Source organism: Ambystoma mexicanum, chromosome 14 (assembly GCF_040938575.1).
Source record: "Ambystoma mexicanum isolate Mex_15411 chromosome 14, UKY_AmexF1_1, whole genome shotgun sequence".
Taxonomy (NCBI): domain Eukaryota; kingdom Metazoa; phylum Chordata; class Amphibia; order Caudata; family Ambystomatidae; genus Ambystoma; species Ambystoma mexicanum.
Window position 1 is genome coordinate 392,694,424 of NC_090940.1, and position 19,935 is coordinate 392,714,358.

Below are 19,935 nucleotides of genomic sequence, written 5' to 3' on the forward strand. Positions count from 1 at the left end.
GGATATAGTAGAGATCATGCTTTCACTTTCTTTTTGGGAGGACACAGCTTGCAAGGATTTAATTTTGTTTTTATATGCCTGTTTCAATTTTTTCCATGCCACTTCGTACTGAGAGCCAAACCTACCTGCTCTTATGAGCTTTTTTAATCCACTTCTATAGTCTCTTTTGCATTGTTGGATAGTGGAGTTGTAGTCTAACCTTTTATAGTCAGTTATGTTGTTCCTCGGCCATAGAGAGTTTTCTATGGAAGCTTGAAAAAATTTTACTAGATCCCTACCATCCTGTATGGCTCTCCTATCGTCCTGGATTTAGCCCTCTACTCCGTTGTTGAATTTCCTTGTATCGTTCTCCGCTCAAATGACTTTGTTTTTACCCAGCATGACAGTTACACCGCACATTTTCTTTACAGATTTAAAGAGGAAGGAGCTTGCCTGGGCATTGATAACAACACCAACAGTGGTCACTCGGAAAACGGTTGGATGTTGCGTATTTGTATTCTTTAGTGACAAGTTCCTCCCAGAGGAAAACAAAATCAATCATAGTAGCCTTATTTTCACTGAACCACATATGCCTATGGCCCCCTCCTTGTGTGGCTCTAGGATTTGATAGGTTATTTAAAACGCACTTAATACCCAGAGGTTTCTAAGCACGGACCTGGGGATCGAACCTGTGTTGCTCTGTGTCGTCATTGCTTCTAAGGTGAGTGTGCTGCCCCTGAGCGATCCTCCCAAGACGAAGCACTGTCATGTTCCACCGTTCAAAGAAGTCCCACCATGTTTTCCCTTTATAGTCCTGAGGGATATTTTTGTTTTAGCCTTATTGATATTCTGAGTAAGATCTGGGGTCCAGGCAGTTTGTGTTAAAATCACCTGTAATTATTATCAAGACTAATGGCTGTTTTTCCCTCCATTCCATCACGATCACGTCAATATGTTCCTTTGGGATCTTTAAAGGCCTATCAGCATAACTGCAATATACATTTATTATACTCTTCTTCTACCTTCATAAAAGCATGCACCGTTAATACGTCATAAGGTGTATCATCTAGTGTTAACAGAGAGACGAGTAGCTCTTTTTGAAATCCTATCAAGAGGCCACTCTTGGGACGTCCAACTGGCACCAGTACAGCTAGTTTTTGGAGGGTTAAGTAGCATCCATAAAACCTTTCTATTGAAAAACATCTCTTGCAGGATCACCAGGCCGTATCCTCTTAAGGAATTACAACTTTCTTCAGGGTTGAGCAAGTGCTGGAACCCCCGGGTGTTCCAAGAGCAGATGCTAAAAATCAGACCTGAGCTCTTGAGGACCCGTCAGGTATTCCTGGGGCTGGAGAAGCCAACGCCACTCACTGTTTCTTATTGCCGGGTCATTTAGGGGCTCCCCCTCCCTGCTTCACCCAGAGGGTCTCCCCCGTTAGAGCTGCCTAGATCATTTGATTGGAAATGTTAATACCTCTGAGGACTGCAAGTGGCCTTCCGCAAGGAGAGCCCAGGCAGAGATGCCCTATTGTGCACGTCAAAGCCTCTCTGGTGGATTTGATTGATTGCGGAATGAATGCCCTCTTTAACTAACCAGGAGTTCACAGTTAGACACACAACAGCCCACCTTTCTAAATTGCTAAACTCGATTCTATGAGTGTCATTAGGGACCATCTTTTCAAGACTAGGAATATCATGTACAAGCACCAAGACTTCGGATCTATTAGTTCTGGGTCATTTTTCCTGGAGTTCGGGACCCCGTTGCTCTCCTGTCTGAGGTAAGACCCCCCCCCCTGTTGCCTTGAGGTTTCAGTACAGGGGGTCCAAGTTATCAGCCCTGGTCCCCTCACAGGTGGAGCAAACCTCCTGGACCCTACAGGAGGTGCTTATTCCCACATTGTCTTGATCACTTGGGAAGGATGCTATTAAATTGGCCAAACTGCTCATGGAAGGCTTCTGTAGGGAATCAAACTCCAACAGTTTACTGTTACCACCCATGCAGGTATTTTCCAGGTTAATGGCCGATACCATTATAGAGCCCCACAGTACAGGATTTCTTGCGTACTCTTCCCCCCCTACCTCCAGTTAGTGAAACCATAGAGTCCTCCAACCCCCCCCCCTTGTTCCATTCCACCCTTTACAAGTTCCATTGTGGTCTTGCTTAAAGGCATACTCTAGTAAAAAATGTTATTGTCCCTATGGGTCGGCCATGTTTTTTTAAGGCTAAGTGGCTCGATTTTAGAAAACTTTCCTATGGACCTTACCCGAGTTTTCGTCCATTAAACGCACGCGAAAACAAGCACCTGGGAGCCGCCATTTTCTGATAATCCTATCTTTTCCCCGATCGCCCTGGCGGACCTGCTTTTGCGGCACTAAATCAATTCCCCCGCCCCTGAGCCTGTCATCAGCAGACTCGTACCGCCCATTTCCCAATGCCAAAGCACGTCTCGTGTCAACATTCGCTGCGCTTCAGCTAATGACGTGTCGCCATGGAAATGGCAGGACGCCTCTTTCCTCAATAAGTATAAACAGACCGTTTAACAACACACAGCAGCCGATTTTCGATTCCATTCCTCTCTCTGGGTCATTTAAAAACAGTTTGTTTCATTCCTTTTCACAGGTGGTACAGGCTGGTGGCCTATCGTTCCTATACATGGTGGCTTCACGGGAGGCTTGGACACCGCGTTCGAAGAGTGATACCCGCCTGTGCCGTTCGTGCCATTAGAGAAACGTTCCCGAGTGACAGCGGTCAGTACAGGGGATTTTCTCTCGCTGTGCTGCAACCTGACCTGTATAATCTTTAAAGTCTTGTATTTTTGTGTCATGAAAATAAGATACAAAATAAAACACCACATTTATTTTAACCACGTTTGTCTCGATTTTTTAAATGAATCACATATATCTATACTATCAATTACCATTGGATTATACACACCTTCGGGTCTTGGCCACTATAATACACTGGTTGAAGTGTGGGTCTGGGCTCACAAGAATCTGCGGTATGTGGCATTTGTTATTGATAAGCAACGATATACTATCATTCATATAAAGGCGATATACTGTATATTGATATAAAGGCGGTTCGCGCCGGTGGATGCTCGCTGGCATGGGGGGGGGGCTGTCCGGGGCGCGAAAGGCCAAGGTGCCAAACAACATGTACACTTCAAAAGGTGTCCCACGCCAAGGGGCCATCGGTCACATGGCCTCCTCAGACCCCGTGTCTCCAGCCAGGCCTCCCCTTGAAGCAGGCCGCCCCCCTGCAATCCACATAAGTGTGTCTCCATTCAGCAGTCTTCCTGTGCCTTATCTGCACGCCCCAGTCCCATCCATCCCACCCCCTTTATCAAAGGCGGTTCGCACCCGGGGATGAGCGCTGGCATGGGGGGCTGTGACGGGCGCAAACAGCCAAGATGCCAAACAGCATGTACACTTCAAAAGGTATCCCATGCCCAGGGGCCATCGCTTACATGGCCTCCTCAGAACCCGTGTCTCCAGCCAGGCCTCCCCTTCAAGCAGGCCGCCCCCCTAAAACCACGACATACATACGTCATTCATTCACAAACACACCCCTGTTCCAAATACTTTATAAACCACTTGATATGTCTCATGAGAACATCTTTGTGCTTTGCAAGTCAACTCCTGAACGTTTTACCTGGCAACCACCGAGATCTACGCTAATCTGGTCGTCGTCGTGCTATCCGTGAACTTCTGTGACCGCTTAGAGCAAACCCATCAGTGTGTTACCTGTGGCCACCCACCTATTCTCCTGCAACATACTGCTCTGCTTGCTGAATCCGACTGTTTGTTGGTCAAGGTAAGGCCATGTATCCTAGTCATATTTCGCAGATTTTTAAATTTCTATCTATTTGCGAGTAGAGTACACAATAGTGCTATGTTCATTGGTCTCATTGCTATTGACTATAGTTTCCATTGCTACGCTATCAATAGATCCATTTATTTTCATCTGTGTCTATTGTCATCGAATTGCATCCTTAGGGGATCCAGTCTATGATGTAAGCATGTTTCCTTCTCGTGCAATACAGAACATCCAAGGGATGAGTCACATGTTCAGATTTTAGTCTCATCATTTATACATTTCTGCAATTTATGCAAATACTAAGCTGCACATAATGAACTGGTACAGTTCCTGCGACCAAAACAAACCTTGCATTGATCATTGTATGATTCATTTACTTTTGTATCAAATCTTTATTCTTGAACATTGTATAATAATGTCGATATTTACTTTTCAGATTTATCAACAATGCCTGCCTGTTCGATTAGCGGTTGCCCTTCGAAGACCCATGCGAAATCTGAAGGAACTACAATGCATGTATTCCCGAAAACTGTCGATCGAATAAGAGAATGGGTCAGACATTGCGGATATCCACTGGATGAGCTGGAGAGTAGAGTCCAACAAGTCTTAGAGGACAAGAGGGGCGATCGATACCGCATCTGCAGCCGGCACTTTTCCTTGGACATGTACACAACATCTTGGGTAACAAAGAAGAATAAACGGCGAACGACACGGAAATTGCTCGAAAACGCTATTCCCACTCTATTCGTCCACATTCCGCCACCGGTGAGTCAAGTGTCCGGATTTAGCTTTAGGCCTTGCGGTAGTGTGTAGGTAGCCAAATGGATTAATTGATATTGTAGGTGTTCTATCCCTTGTAATAATTTCGATATTGATATGAGTGTATAGTTTTTTGAATAATGACATTTATCAATATATTCTTTTTCGATTTCATAACCCACAAACGCAATGTATATATATATGGGGACAGGGAACTGTGCTGTATTGAGCATTTTTCAAGTATTCTGTCGGCTTACATGGCTATTTTTAATATTGGCATTTCATTATCAATCATTAATTGACCTTTACAACTTCTTGACTATCCCTTGAATCTGAAGCAAGAACAGTCTACATCCTTGACGTGGTCGCAGTTATCAACCACTTCTAGCGCGTATCAGGTAATCTTATTAGGCTAATCCGCTACATACTTGTTTTATGCATGTCAAGTAATAGTTTTATTCTATCGTGTAATTATTTTACCGAATGTTTGGTTACTGCTTTCCAATTGATATACACCTTAGTTATCGTCCACTGGTGTTTGTTTTCAGTTATAATTAGTGTTATCCATACTAATGCAAGTACTGTCTTTCAGGGAGATGCTGAAGCGTCCGCCACATCTACAACGTTTCTAGATGTTCCTCACCAGCAGAAGGTATGGATACTGACCGCTCCATCGAGCGTCATCATCAGAGCTGGAATTCTTGTCGTTTGATTGTTCTACACAATGTTTCATTCGTGGTTAGCCGTTGATATGTACCTGTGCTGTCGACCCCAGGTGTATGTTATGTTTTCACAATAGTAATCCTCACTAATGCAAGTACTATGTTTCAGGCAGTCGATGGAGCGTCAACCCCTACACTTGTTGCAGAGCCTGACATTCAAGTATACGAATCGGCGCAACAGCTTTCGGAAGTGCGCACTACATTTGCAACATCCATAGATATTCTTCAGCAGCACGAGGTATGGATACTGACAGCTCCATCATGCGTGATCATATAACGTGATTCCATTTGCTATACTTTCTTCCCTATAAACGCAAGTGCTGTGTTTCAGGGAGACGACGGAGCTTCCACCCCAATCACAACATCTCATTGAGATGATGCAGATGTAAAGGGATCGTTGAAATAAGTCGATGAAATGTGATCATATTTGGATTTTCCTTGATTCTTTTGGACAATGCATCTTTCACGGTTATCTATTTATATGTACCTGTGCGTTCGACCCCAAGTGTGTGTTATGTTTCCAATATTGAAAACCATACTAATCCAAGTGCTGTGTTTCAGGGAGACAACGGAGCTTCCACCCCAATCACAACATCTCATTGAGATGATGCAGATGTAAAGGGATCGTTGAAATAAGTCGATGAAAAGTGATCATATTTGGATTTTCCTTGATTCTTTTGGACAATGCATCTTTCGCGGTTATCTCTTTATATGTACCTGTGCGTTCGACCCCAAGTGTGTGTTATGTTTCCAATATTGAAAACCATACTAATCCAAGTGCTGTGTTTCAGGGAGACGACGGAGCTTCCACCCCAATCACAACATCTCATTTAGATGATGCAGATGTAAAGGAATCGTTGAAATAAGTCGATGAAATGTGATCATATTTGGATTTTCCTTGATTCTTTTGGACAATGCATCTTTCGCGGTTATCTCTTTATATGTACCTGTGCGTTCGACCCCAAGTGTGTGTTATGTTTCCAATATTGAAAAGCGTACTAATGCAAGTATTGTGTTTCAGGGAGATGCGGATGCCTCCTCTCCAATACAACCATTCATGGCTGTCCATGCAGAGCCGGAGGTATGGATACTGACAGTTCCATCGAAATAGATCATCACTGGTCGAATACTTGTCGTTTGATTGTTGCACACAATGTTTAAATCGTATTTGGCTATTGAGATGTACCTGTGTGTTCGTCCTCACGTGTTTTATGCTAACAATATTTTGATACATAGTAATGAAAGTACTATGTTTCAGGGAAACGATGGAGCCTCATTCCTTGCTGTCTATGCGGATACAGAAAATATACTCGTTGCAGCGCAAGAGGAAGGGAGGACATGCGGAAACGAATCGGAGCTACAGCGTGCAGATGTTGAAGGTCGAGTCAAAAAAGTTGCAAAGAAAAAAAACAAAAAAAGGTTAGTTACAAACAGTTAATAACTTTAAAAAATGTTTTGTGATGGGGACTATTTTATGTTTTTTTCTAGTCAATTCTACTACACTCCATCTTGTGTTTAAACTGAACATCCCTGTTCCAATCTCTCCTCCAGTTACCCGTGGGCGTCAGAACTATACACACACAGACAGTGAAGCGAATGAGAGATGTGGCTTGCCAGACCATGTACCCTATGGAGGAACTATTAATTGAGGCGAGGCGTGTTCAGGCTCGAGATGCTCATGTCCAATGGCCAGAACATGAATTAGCTCTGATTGGAGACTACAGCAAAGTTGCATTGGACCATAGCTACTGTGCGACCGGACCACTACAAGAAGATGTTATTGAATGTATTGGAGATAGCTCTGAAGTAGTTGCAGATCAATTTACACAATCTACACCAGCCAAAGAATTGCCACCAAAAAACATGTCGACATTGTTGTGTTCTCCCATCAATGTTGAATTAGCAGATGTTGAAATGAGAGAGAATGAACCAGCCGCAGCATCCATAGATGCAACAATACTTGATAGCAGCGATAATACTTTCCAATGTGTTGACATCTCCACAGCGTCAACAGCTGAAACAACGTTGACGCAGGATGACAGTCTAATGAAAGAGAGCAAATACATTGTATTCGACAGTTGCTTGATGGAAATTATAAGTATGCTGAAATGTGTGCATTTCGTTAGAGGGAAAGTATGTGGGAAGCCATTGATTAATGTGACTCGTAAAATGAAAGGCACTAACGTCAAAATAAATGCCGCCTGTAGATTAAATCATAGGTTCTCATGGTCTGCACAACCGATGCTGGGGAAACTGCCAGCAGGCAATCTACTGTGTGCAGCTGCATCACTTTTTAGTGGCTCCAGTTTTAGAAAGTTAGAGGCTTTCTTTCAGTTTGTGGGACTCCATTTCATTTCTAGTGCGCTGTACTACACATACCAACATGATTATCTGTTTCCGGCCATTAGTGATGCTTGGAGAATTGAACAATTGTCTCTAGCAAGTACATTCGAAGGCAAACGATTCAGGCTAGCCGGCGATGGACAGTGCGATAGTCCTGGGTTTTCTGCCAAGTACTGCACCTACCACTTTCAGGACATGGATAGTAAGAAAATTGTGAGTTTGGTGGTCGTGCAGGTAACACAATGTACATCCTCAGTGGCCATGGAGAAACTAGGATTTATAAAATCAGTGCAAGATCTACAATCGAGGGGGATGGACATCGAGCTCATAGCCACGGATAGACACGTTTCAATTGCCAAGACAATGAGAGAGCAGTTCCCACATATTAAACATCAATTTGACGTATGGCATCTTGCTAAATCTATCAATAAGAAAATCTCGGCTGCAGGAAAAAAAAAAGGTTTTGAAAGTATTTTGCAGTGGTCACATTCTATCACCAACCATCTTTGGTGGAGCTCAAAAACTTGCGAGGGGTCACTGGAAATACTACTAGGAAAATGGTGGTCACTGATGCACCACTGTACCAACGTTCACCGCTGGACAGCAAATGAACATTTCCACCAATGTGAACATGGCCCTTTGTCCCCAGAGGAGGCACGGAAGAAGAAGTGGTTGATTCCATCATCACCGACACACAAAGCCATTGAGAAGATTTTTTTTCGACAAAACTCTATCAAGAGATTTGAGAGGACTGACAGAATTCTGTCACACAGGAGATTTGGAGGTGTTCCACAATATGTGCCTAAAGTACAGGCCAAAGCGCTTGCTTTTTAGCTTTCGGGGCATGAAACATCGCACTCTACTAGCCGTCTTGGCCCATAACAGCAATGTCGGACGTGAACAATCTAGGACTAGGGGCAAAGTAAGGATGCCTCGCTACACCAAGGTGTTTTCAAAACGAAGTAAGCAATGGGTGATCAAACCAGTCTATGATGAAATGCAGTTCGACTTTGTGAAAGGCCTTATTGTTGCTGTGTTAGAGAAGCACAGATATGGAATTTTGGACGTTTCTGTACAGAGCAGTGATCCATTGCCACCAAACATTGCGACTGTGCCATGCCCACCCGATGCACAGCTGATTGTAAAGTACAAATCGCGGTTTAAATAATTGCAATAGGATTGTATTTTTGTAAATAAATGTTATTGTACAGTGTACCAGTAAACCTAACCCCCAACTTCACCATCATGGGTGGCGAAGGAGCTGGGTGTCATCTTTGAATTCTCTCTATTCACCTCACATATGTGTATGTATATATTTTTCTCATGTCTCATCTCATGTAAATGTAAATGCTGCGCACTGTTAACGGAGGGGAGGCTTGCGTATTGCAAAAAATAAAACAAACAAACAATAAATCTCACTTTTAACTCAACTCCTGTGGTACTTTATGCTTTCCCTGACCTTCCGCCAAAAATTAAATGTCTCAATTTGGGCTGCAAAGCTCGCAGACAACGGGGACAAAATTGGGGCACTTAGAACGCGCCAGCCAAGCAGGCCGTGGCATTTGGGAGAGAAGCCAGTTCGCATTTGCACATTGAGGCGCACTACATAGACGGATTCTAAACTTGAAGTTCTCACAGATGCCTATACTACGTGATGTTGCAAATAAAGAATGCGAAGGACAGTGCGCAGATGAGGCCCACAAGTCGCACTGGAAGTATAAGGGTCTATTGTTTTTTGACCTTGAGACAGGGACCATGCCGAAAGAACTACATTTGAAGGGAATGCGCAATAACGTAAGAGACGATAAGGCAGAAAATTCAGAAACTAGACCGACTTTCAGTTTTAGGTCAGTATACGAAAAATCATTGTCAAGAGCACGGTCCGTTTTACAGACTGCATTACGAAGAGACACAATGGAAATTTCAAATATAATGTAAGTAAATCTTTACACGCTTTTATACCGGAATGAAGATTTAGTGAATGGATGCATGAATAAATGAATGAATGAAGACTGCAAAAGATGTTAAAACTGTTCGTAGTGGGCACATGGGCATGCAGGTTCACTGGTGTCACCGATCTCGCTCCTTGGCCCAGCCACTTTTCCCTGCACTACGGGACTGTCTCTGTATCCTTCAGCCCCTTGTCCCGGCATTTACCTTGCACTTGCCACCAGCTGGCCCTATTATTTAATTTGTATTCAACTATCCTTGTACAGCCCATCCCCATGCGCGATCAGTATACACTTGACACTCAGTATCACTATACCCTTGAGTATACGCGCTTTAGAAATGGCATATCATATATCATATCATTCCTCATGCATGTAGAGTGTCGTTTATCATTGTGTGTTGCCCTAGATTTATCTCGTTACTTTTCGCATTTATGTTAGAGAAGAACATACTCCATTGAACTACCCTTGCAAGCAAATAGTTTCTGATCGGCCGTAATGAATGAAATCAGTAATATTAATGAAGTTCGGCTAGTGAGACTAATTATCATTTATTTGTTTTCTTAACAGGTATTTGATCCCGTTCTGCAACTGCCACCTGTTTGAGACACCGGCGGACGGATTCTTCAGCAGACACCTGCAGCTTCGTGTCAACAACTGGAGCACGATCACCATATTATGGGACGATCGCCAAGGGCCCACATGCCCTTACGCTGTACTAGTGGCTAGAAGCAACATACCAACCTTTAGGCTGGACTAGTGCCTAGTTGATGGAACAGCCTTGTGGTTCACCGTGCTTCCAAAGTGATTCTTTTTACGAAAATGAACACCCTGTGTGCCATAATGGAACAGCGCATGACCCAAGATGAAACGGAACAGTTATTGTGGATACAGATAAAAGAAAATAAATGTCTTCCGGAGTTCATATGAATATTCTCTAAACATTTGATGCCAAATAAATGTACTTTACCAAATGTACCGTGTTGCTGTTTCATTGTAAAGTACAGTTTCATATTCCGAATTGTGGCGCGCTGTGTTGTGAGTTGATCTGTGTTGGTTTCCGGGTTCTGTGTGGAGTCGCGCAGAAGACGACTGGGCACGTTTGCCTACGCAGCACAGTAACGACACAGGGAGAGGCGGGGAATATGAATGTTTTGATAATGTCAGGCTCAGGGGCGGGGGAATTGATTTAGTGCCGCAAAAGCAGGTCCGCCAGGGCGATCGGGGAAAAGATAGGATTATCAGAAAATGGCGGCTCCCAGGTGCTTGTTTTCGCGTGCGTTTAATGGACGAAAACTCGGGTAAGGTCCATAGGAAAGTTTTCTAAAATCGAGCCACTTAGCCTTAAAAAAACATGGACAATAAAATGTTTTACTAGAGTATGCCTTTAAGGGTGGCAATGGATCTTTTTTTAGCGTCCCGGGTGTTTCTTGCGACAGCCTTCCGACTAAGTCTAGGTGGAGTGGACTCACACAGTTGGCTAGTTGCGAAGACGGACCCCCAGGGGATGGATTACTTATAATATAATATAATAGAACCCTCTTCCTTCAATGTCATTTAATGAATATTGCGAAGCCCTTTCTGTCTGGAGAATGGTCATTCTCGCCAGGCCTTGCTTACAGAAAATCAGAGCCATTTTCAAAACCTCTTTAGGTAGGGCTTTTCCTTTAGGGGAATGGTTTTCCTGAGAGATCATTAAGGACTTGCCAAAACTCCTCGCGCTGCTGCCGTTTATTTTCTAGGATCTTTGATTTTTTGGTTTCCTAACTGCCGGATCCTGCTTCGGGGTCATTTGCCAGTTTTGTTTTTTAGCCTTCTTTTTCTTGGGCCTTTCACCTATCTGGGTGATGGGGTACCTGCGGAATCATCAATCGTAATCACCAAGCCACAGTCTTCCTTTATCTCCCCCCAACTGTAAGAATTCTTCAATAGTTGCCGTGTCCGGGGCCGTGTCAAAGAGGGAGGAATTAGCCCCCATCACAACCGCCCACAGGGATTCACTTTTCCCTCTGCTACTTGGGCTAGAATGCGGTGGATATTCTTCCCGTGTTGGGGCAAGTCCAGAGGAGTTGCTAACGAATGGTCATCGAGGCTACGCTCCCAAAGGGCATTGTGGACCCTCACAAGCCTTCTGTTCAGAGTTGTTTTTAAAATGTGTGCTGAGAGAGTTCCTGGAAATACATTTTTCAGTCTGATTTCCAGAGCCAGCCTTCATTTTTGGGAAGGGACTTTATTTCCTCCTGTCTCTGTACCAACCACACAATTGTAACAAGGGTGGTCAATTGCTCTGAATTTTTCCTAGTTTCCTCCTTGAGTATGTCATAGACTTTCACCAGGAAGGTTAGGACATCATTTAGTGCTCAAGGGCCAGGGCAGCCATTTCGTATCTGTGGGGGTTTGAGTAGTCCGTCAAATTTGAATAGTACGTTTGATCCCGTTCAATCTGTATCTGATCTTCCATAGGGTTATCGAAAAAAGGTCCCGGTGTTGGACAGAGAATTCAACAAAGTGTCTATATAAGGCACCCTGGTCTCATCTCCATTTTCTCAGTGAACTGGTCTCCACGGATCGTCATTTTCACCTTCTGCTCCCTAGGTGTTTGATCTGGAATTAAAGCCAGAACATCAGTCTTTCCCACGTTGTTATGTTGGAAGAATTCCCCTATTTTGCTTTGCATGGTGGAGCATTCAGTGTAAAATCCAAACTGTTTTTTCCCACAAAGGGGTCCTCCAAGGTAGGTCTGGCAGCTGCATTAGAGTTAATATCAGACTTGATCTGCGATTTGGCACAAAGTCATGTTTTGTTCTTAATTGTTCCGTTCCCAACTGGGGGAGGGAGTTTTCTCCTGCTTCTAAGTCAGTCTTGCCAACTTTAACATGGCTTCTCAAATTCATTCTTAATTTATCAGGATAGGAGTGTGATATTGAAACTCATCACTGCAGGGTTTGGTTTAGCCCTGACGTCTGTCACCGGGAACACACAGCTACACAAGGCTGCGTTTAATTAACTTGTGCTGACTCTGCCACCAGTTCGAGGTGCAGCCAGCGAAGGCAGACTTCAGGAGCTTCTCGTGAGATATTCCCCACTGGCACAAGGAACACAAAGCTACACACTGCTGCAAAAGAGAAATTATGTTTTTTACCTGCATGCCCTGACACCCACGACTCATGCATTTCCATACCCTTGGTACCAAGTGAACAGCATTTCTCACATAGTGTAAGTAAAATTGAAGCCAATGTGCAGAAACCGCTGTGCCTGTCTGCATAAACAACCCCCCTCAAACACTCCTCACCTTGTGTGCTTTAGTTCTTTCTCTCTCTCCATGTAGACTGGTCAGAGTCTTCTAGCAGAGTTGCAGTTTGTTCTGACACTTCTACTTTCAAATTGATTTGAATGTTTGTGTTTGGGACCTTTTTCTTCCCTTAGTACCTTCCTCATTGATGTTTTAGTGTTGGCTATTAAGTGTTGCTTTAGCGCCATCTATAAGCTGAAACTATTTCATTGGAGTACAGTCAGAAGGGAAATGGTGTATGAGGGGGCACACATAGCTTGTGGTTGTTGTTTGGTTATTTGCCCACCAATATTCACTGCGCATGGCCATGCTAATGCCTATGGTCATTCCCACCAACTACCTGCCCCTCCATCCACAACACACCTTCTTGGGATCTCGGAATCTCATTGAGGTACTCTATCAAGCAATAACACCATGCTTTGGCCTGCCAGTTTTATTTCTAAGCAATCTGCATGGAGTTAATAGATTTAAACAGCTACTGGTGTAATAAAAATGTCTTTGCCAAGTGTACTTTCAGCCACTTGATTTATATCAGTTCCTTGACCATTGTTTTTGGATGATTTTCCAATAGTTATGTATGCATCAATCCTGGAACATATTACCCTCTGCAACTTTGAGCAGATGATCTTCGATTTGAGCTCCCTGATTCCACTCAGCCATTTTGGAAGAGCCTGATTTCTATTTCACACACATTCTAGTCAGGCATCTGCCTCTAGTATTGTTGGTGATGCCTACCTCTGATCTCCTTCCTGGCAGGATTCTCTTTTCTGAGGCCTTGCACTGCAGTGTGAGAGATGCCTTAACGTCTGAGGCCAGGGATGGGTATTTATTTCTCTTGAGCCCTTGGCACGCTTACCCTAGACATACTGAGAGTATCTCCAGAAGCAATTCTTTAACGCACCTTCGTTAAGTAGAGGCCTTCAGATGCAATGAAAGACTTCATGTCCCCAAAAGCACCTGCAATTTTGTGGACTCCAGGCACTTCAATTGTATCGCTGGTGACCCTGCCTACTCCCATGGTAGACCAGTCCCCTTAGTAGCAACAACTCAATACTGATCCAGACTTGATAAGAGGAGCGTGATGAGGAAGACTTATCTAAAGCCAATTTCGTACACACTTTACTTGACAACATAGTGGACTGGAATGGGGTTGAAACTGGACTACCCTGCAGTAATGGAGATGAGGCTCTTAAACATGATGACCAACGTGGCAAGGGTGAACCAGTTGTATCAGGTGCACTCATTGTTATATCTAAATGTATACAAAATAAATCAAGTATTTCTGGTGCATGGGGCAATGGACCTGTTCTCGAGCCTCAACAATGTATGGGTATTAACTTAGAATTCACAGTGAAATAAATCACTGTGTCCTATGAGAAACCTGGGGGTATTCTCACTTCTATTCTCCTCGAAACCTCTGTGCAGGTGGGCTGGGGGAGGCCATGTGCCTTTGGATCCTGTCCCTCGGGGTGGACAAGAGAGGGAGGATCACCTGCGTGGAGGGTCCTTGGGGACTGGGAGTGGCGGGCCCTTGGGCAAGACATGATAACCCCCTTTTCCTAATGACAGCCCACCCAGTCATTCTCCAACCTTTATGGGATATTGTAAACCAGCTTCCCTTATTTTGTCTCAATCAAGTGTGTACTGAGACGAGGAAGAGGCAACTAGGAGTCATACACACTAGCATGCAACTACACCACTCTGGTGCTGAGATGAGGAAGAGAGCCTAAAAGGAATACCATTATCAAGATCAGGCACGTCTCACTATTATTATTGCCTAACTACAGTCTGGCAATTGAAAGAGAGGGCTCACACCTGCAGCTCATTCACAAACCACATGTGTATAAAAGCTGTGAAACCAAAAGAGCAGAGAGAGGGAGAGAAAGGCGAGACACTGCTGGGAGCCGTTGGATGCAGAGCTGCAGTGTAACAAGAGTCAGAATACCAGAGGTGGCAAGAGCTAGCGATCTGAACCGGGATGGTGCGAAAACAGGAGTTCTCTGCCGCAAATGCATGGCATTGGAAAAGGGCATGCTGGATGGCCGGCCTTCTAATAAAGAAGCAGAGTGCTCTTTCTCCCGTGGCGCAGGAATGTCTTGCGGGCAGAGGAAAGAACCCTGGAGACAACCAAATCGAAGCAAGTTCAGCACGGTATGCCGAAAGCCTTGAGAGGAAGCCAGTGAGTTTTAGAAGTCAGGAAACGCGGTGTGAAACTAACCGCAAGCACTGTGAACCATTCTCCAGTAATTGTGAACAAATATATTGTAGCAGAGTGGTTGCGTGGATCTGAATAGAACAGAACACGTTCTCGAAAATCTTCATTTGAACTGCTCATTGAAATTAACCATTATATAAACTGTTAAAGGGACCATGCATTTTAAAGAAAGAGGAGAAGCAGTGTTGCATGGTTCCGCTCTGGGAAAACAAACATTTCAATGGTGAAAATCTTCATGGCTCAACTTTATAAAATACTTAACCTCCTTAAACTTCAAATTGAATCAAAACAAAGTAGATGGCTTTTCCCTAAATATCAGAGTGAAAAAAAGATGGGGAGGGGAACCCCATTGAACACAGTGAAGAGGATAAAACCAACTGCAACTATAATTGAAGTACTACAGGCAAACAGTCATTCCATTGTGAATTATTCTGAACTTGGCGAAGGGAATGTGCTTACATTGTGAACTCTCCTGAACTTGGGGAAAGGAACACCAGTACGTACACTGTGAACTATTCTGAACTTGGGGAAGGGAACCCCAGAGCTTACATTGTGAACTGCTGTGAACTTGAAGGGAACCCCAGTGCTTAAATGTGAAGTCTCCTGAACTTGGGGAAGAGAACCCCATAACTTACACCGTGAACTATTCTGAACTTGGGGAAGGGAACCTCAGTGCTTACATTGTGAACTACTCTGAACTTGGGGAAGGGAACCTCAGTGCTTACATTGTGAACTACTCTGAACTTGGGGAAGGGAGCCCCAGTGCTGACAGTGCAAAGTATTTTGAACTGGCTGAAGGGAACCCCAATGCTTTTGTTGGCGAGCAGCTTTAAGCTCAGGGAAGAAAACCCCAGGTCATAATTCAAACTATTTCCTTTTTTCCATGGTTTTCAAAGGATAATTTTGAGACTTTGTTATATAACCATGTTGACGCTTGGGGAAGAGGGTTGAACAGAAGCTGCGAGCTGGAAGTAGCATAGAACTTTGGGGGTTAAAAATCAAAAATTAGTCATGGGCGCCCCTCTATGAGAATGAACAAGGCAAAAATGGCCTGTTCTTTGGGATGGTCCCCACTCTAGAGTCGGCTGCCACACTCTAGCTCACTATACCTTTCACAGATGGGAAATATCCATTTGCATATCAGTCTTTGTCCCGCCCACATGGGCAGTCCAGCACCGAAATGCTATGGCAATTCCCTTCTGAACAAGAGTACCAACAGCAACCCCATACACGTGTTTCAGCCTTGTTGGGCATCATCAGTGAGATGGAGCTGTGCCTCTCTGAGCACAGTGAGCAAGGGGTCCACGTCTGGATGACCCTGGGAAACTCAGGGTGACTAGATCTAAGGCTCTTCAAAAATCTAAAATTCGTATTTTTTTTTATGTTTTGGGGGTTAAACACTGTTTTCTTTTGGCTGCTGGTATCCCTACACTTTGTGTAGAATTATTTGTGAGGACAAGTATAGGTTTTGGACACAGATTCTTCTTGACTCAGAGGTTCCTTAGTTTTCTTTAGGTAGGGGAATCCTACCTTAGTATAAGGCAAGTTACGCCTTTTCCATCCTGACATTTAAGTTAATAAAAATGTTAATTTTAAGGTTTGAATCTGTTGTCTGTGTCCTTCTTCATGATGTCTTCACAGTCTCCAGCAATCTTAGCGAGAATCACCTTTTCACAACACTTCTTTAACTCTCAATGGGGGTCATTACGACCCAGGCGGTAAGTACGCCAACTTTACCACCATGGTGTAAACTATGTTTACACCATGGTGGATGGCGGATTTACCGCCCTATTCCAAGGTGAGTGGGGCGGTAAATCCCCATTTCCCATTTTACCCTTCCCCATTCCCATTTTGGCCCCATAGGGCATAATGGGAGTGGGGAAGGCGCTAATTACGCCACCGTAAATTACGGTGGCGTAATTAGCACCAAGGCGGTTTAGCGCCATGGATTTTAACGGCTGCTAAAAGCAGCCGTTAAAATCGGAATCAGGCGTTAAGGGTTAACGACAGCGTTAACCCTTAACGCCTGAGTTGTAATGAGGCTGAATATGTTAAATATTTAATCATCAATTCATTAAATTAGCATTTCTCTTATAATTGGTCATCATTTTGACAGGTCAATAACATTCAAGAAATAAAATAATTTACATTTTGTTGTAATGGTAACAATTATTATAAAATATATGCGAGGCTGTCCAGCATACATTGTCTGCATATATGATACTTGGAAAGACTGTTGTTACTTCTGTTTTGAATACTCCTGTTTTGAAACCACCAAACAGTGACACTTCTATCTTTTTACCATCAGGTAATGCTGGATCTCCCCTGAACGCCACCGTCAACGAAGAAGGACACTGTTCCATTTATCCTTGTGACCTGTATAAGAAGAGGACAGATTGTGAGGCGAAGAGACTCCTACCGAGGGAGGAGAACTGTTACACAGAGGCGAGTCTCTACAGAATGGAAATCCTGGATGGCCGGAGCCACGCAGGGCCATGGACCCTGTGGCAGCAAGGATGGTGAGAAAAGCACTAGATGAAAGCAGGAGGGTTGGCTTTCTACCTAACCGAGAAGCCTAGGTCGGAGGAGAGGCAGAGACGAAAACACAACCGTCTCATCTGGTGGCTCGAGCACGAAGACCCTCTGGTGGGCCTGTAAAAGACGCCGAGACCAGACTGCCTGAGGGAGCTCCTCATATGTCAGACCGGAGCTACCAAGCCAAGTAGCAAAGGGGAGAGACGGCGAGGTTAAGGGAGTTTGAGAAACCCAACAGAGACATTGGGCCTCATTACGACCCAGGCGGTCCGGAAATAACGGTGGCGGTAAACACGCCGCCACCGTTGTTTACGGACCGCCTGAGTCCGACCCCTGCAGGCGGGAGGTGATGTTCCTGCCAGGTCTGACCTGGCGGGATTAACACCTCCCGCATGCAGGCGGACGAGGAAACACCGGCAGCATTACGAGATGCTGCCGGTGTGCCCATGAGCCCCATTTCCATCGAGTCCCATAGGACTCAATGGGAATGGGGATTTACACCATTCCGCCTCCGTGATTCCCGGAAATCCGGGGTTGTAATGCCCCGGTAATTCCGGGAATCACAGAGGCGGAATGGTAATACGAGTCCAGCGTTAACCAGGCGGTTTTACCGCCTCGGTTAACGCCGGACTCGTAAGGAGGCCCATTGAGTTAAAGCTATGACAGTCGACGAGGTTCCGGCAGCCTGAGAAACCCAACAGATAGCCTATTGTTGCAAGGTACGCATATTGCGAGTACAAGCTGGGAAAGCTATCAAGGTTACAGGACCCGGAGAAACCCGAATGCGCAAATACCCTATGAAACAGGGATTGAGAATAACAAGACCATTATGAGAAATCAATGGCAAAGCTATCAAGGTTACGGGAAACTGAGAAACCTGAAAATTGAAAAATCTTATAAAAAGGGGATCTTAGAAAAAGTAATTATACTGTGAATAACAGATGGGAAACTATCTATGTTACGGGAGCCTTAGAAACCCAAATGTACAAATATCATATGAAAGAAAGAAATATAAACACTTTAAATTGATGCCAAAAAAGCCACAGAAGTTATTTTGAACTCAGACAAAAAAAAGGGTGGACAGCCGCCCTGTGTAAAAAACCTTGTGTGAAAGAAAAACAACCTGTCTGAGGATTACAAGACTAACAGGGAGTTCCAATGCCTTGAAGGAGGTAAAGCAAGAAGTATTTTTGTTTTCAAGAAATCCTAGGGGAAGGGGAATCTTCACAAAAAGAGAACTTCTTTGCTATAAGGGGAGAGTGAAACCCGTAACTTGATACACCGACTGGGAAAGATATCCTGTTGTGTTAACAGAACTTTGAAGAACTTTCTTTGAACAAACCATAAAATCCCTATGTTGGACCCAGCAGAAGCCTTCCCTAAAGGCCGTGCCCTGGCTCTCGTTAGAAGTTTTCTAAAGTGGCAGGGCCAGTTAGTTGGATAGGATTAAGACTAGAGACCTTTAATTTTGGACGAACATCCATCCTTGGCTTTTGTTCTGTTAGGTAGGGAACTTCCCTCCCAGAAATAGGGCAAGTTAGGCATTTTGATCCTTTTTATTTTAATAAAACTCTTAAACATGACCCATATTTGTAAGAGACCACCTTCTGCTTCACCACAGTATATCAGGAAAAACAATCCCCAGAATAATTATATCAAGTTCAATAACGTTGAGGTAAATATCACGTTGTTGGGAAAGGATGATTATTAGAAAATGTCCTGACACTCTTTGGATTTTTGTATCCTGTATAAAGGGTCCATCCCTTCTACTGCTTCATGTATTGCTATAATTTCTGTTATGTGGGGAAGGTCAGTCTTTCATTTCTATAAAAATATTTAAGAGGATATGTCTGAGCCCCTCATAGCTTGATAAATAAACCTGTAAGATCAATTCCAAGACTTGACTAACCTTCTTGGTGTCATGATATGTTATGTTATATATTTGTATAGCAGCTACTGCCATTTGTATGGCATCAAGGCTCTGTGGGGGGAACGCCCTTGGAGGAACGAGGTCCAAGATGTGATATTTGAAGGGGCATTCTAGAATGTGTGTGTGTGTGTCTAGGCAGCACTACGTTGGTTGGGGGTTGCTAAGACCCTGATAGCGACCCATGGAAATCTGGATAGTGGATGGGTGCTGTGATAGACTGTCAGGAGAGTAGGCAAGTCAAGGAGACTGATTATGTGCATAGCTGGACCACATTATTTTGTGGGACTCCGCTGCATTCTAATGGCAGTGGTGATCTGTGTTCAGAATTTGAGTAGTGATTATTGCTAATGTATGCGGGTGGGTGGCTGTGCCGCAGTAGGGATGCCACTATGTT

General features: G+C 44.1%; 1 long non-coding RNA gene across 1 annotated transcript in view; it reads left to right on the forward strand.

Annotated features, from left to right (window-relative positions):
• LOC138527303 (uncharacterized) overlaps positions 1 to 19,479 on the forward strand; it is a 488,084-nt gene extending 468,605 nt beyond the window's left edge. The window contains exon 4 of the long non-coding RNA XR_011283878.1: positions 17,385 to 19,479. This is a non-coding gene — a long non-coding RNA (uncharacterized lncRNA). The remainder of the gene's footprint in view (positions 1 to 17,384) is intronic.
• The last annotated feature ends 456 nt before the right edge of the window (positions 19,480 to 19,935 follow it).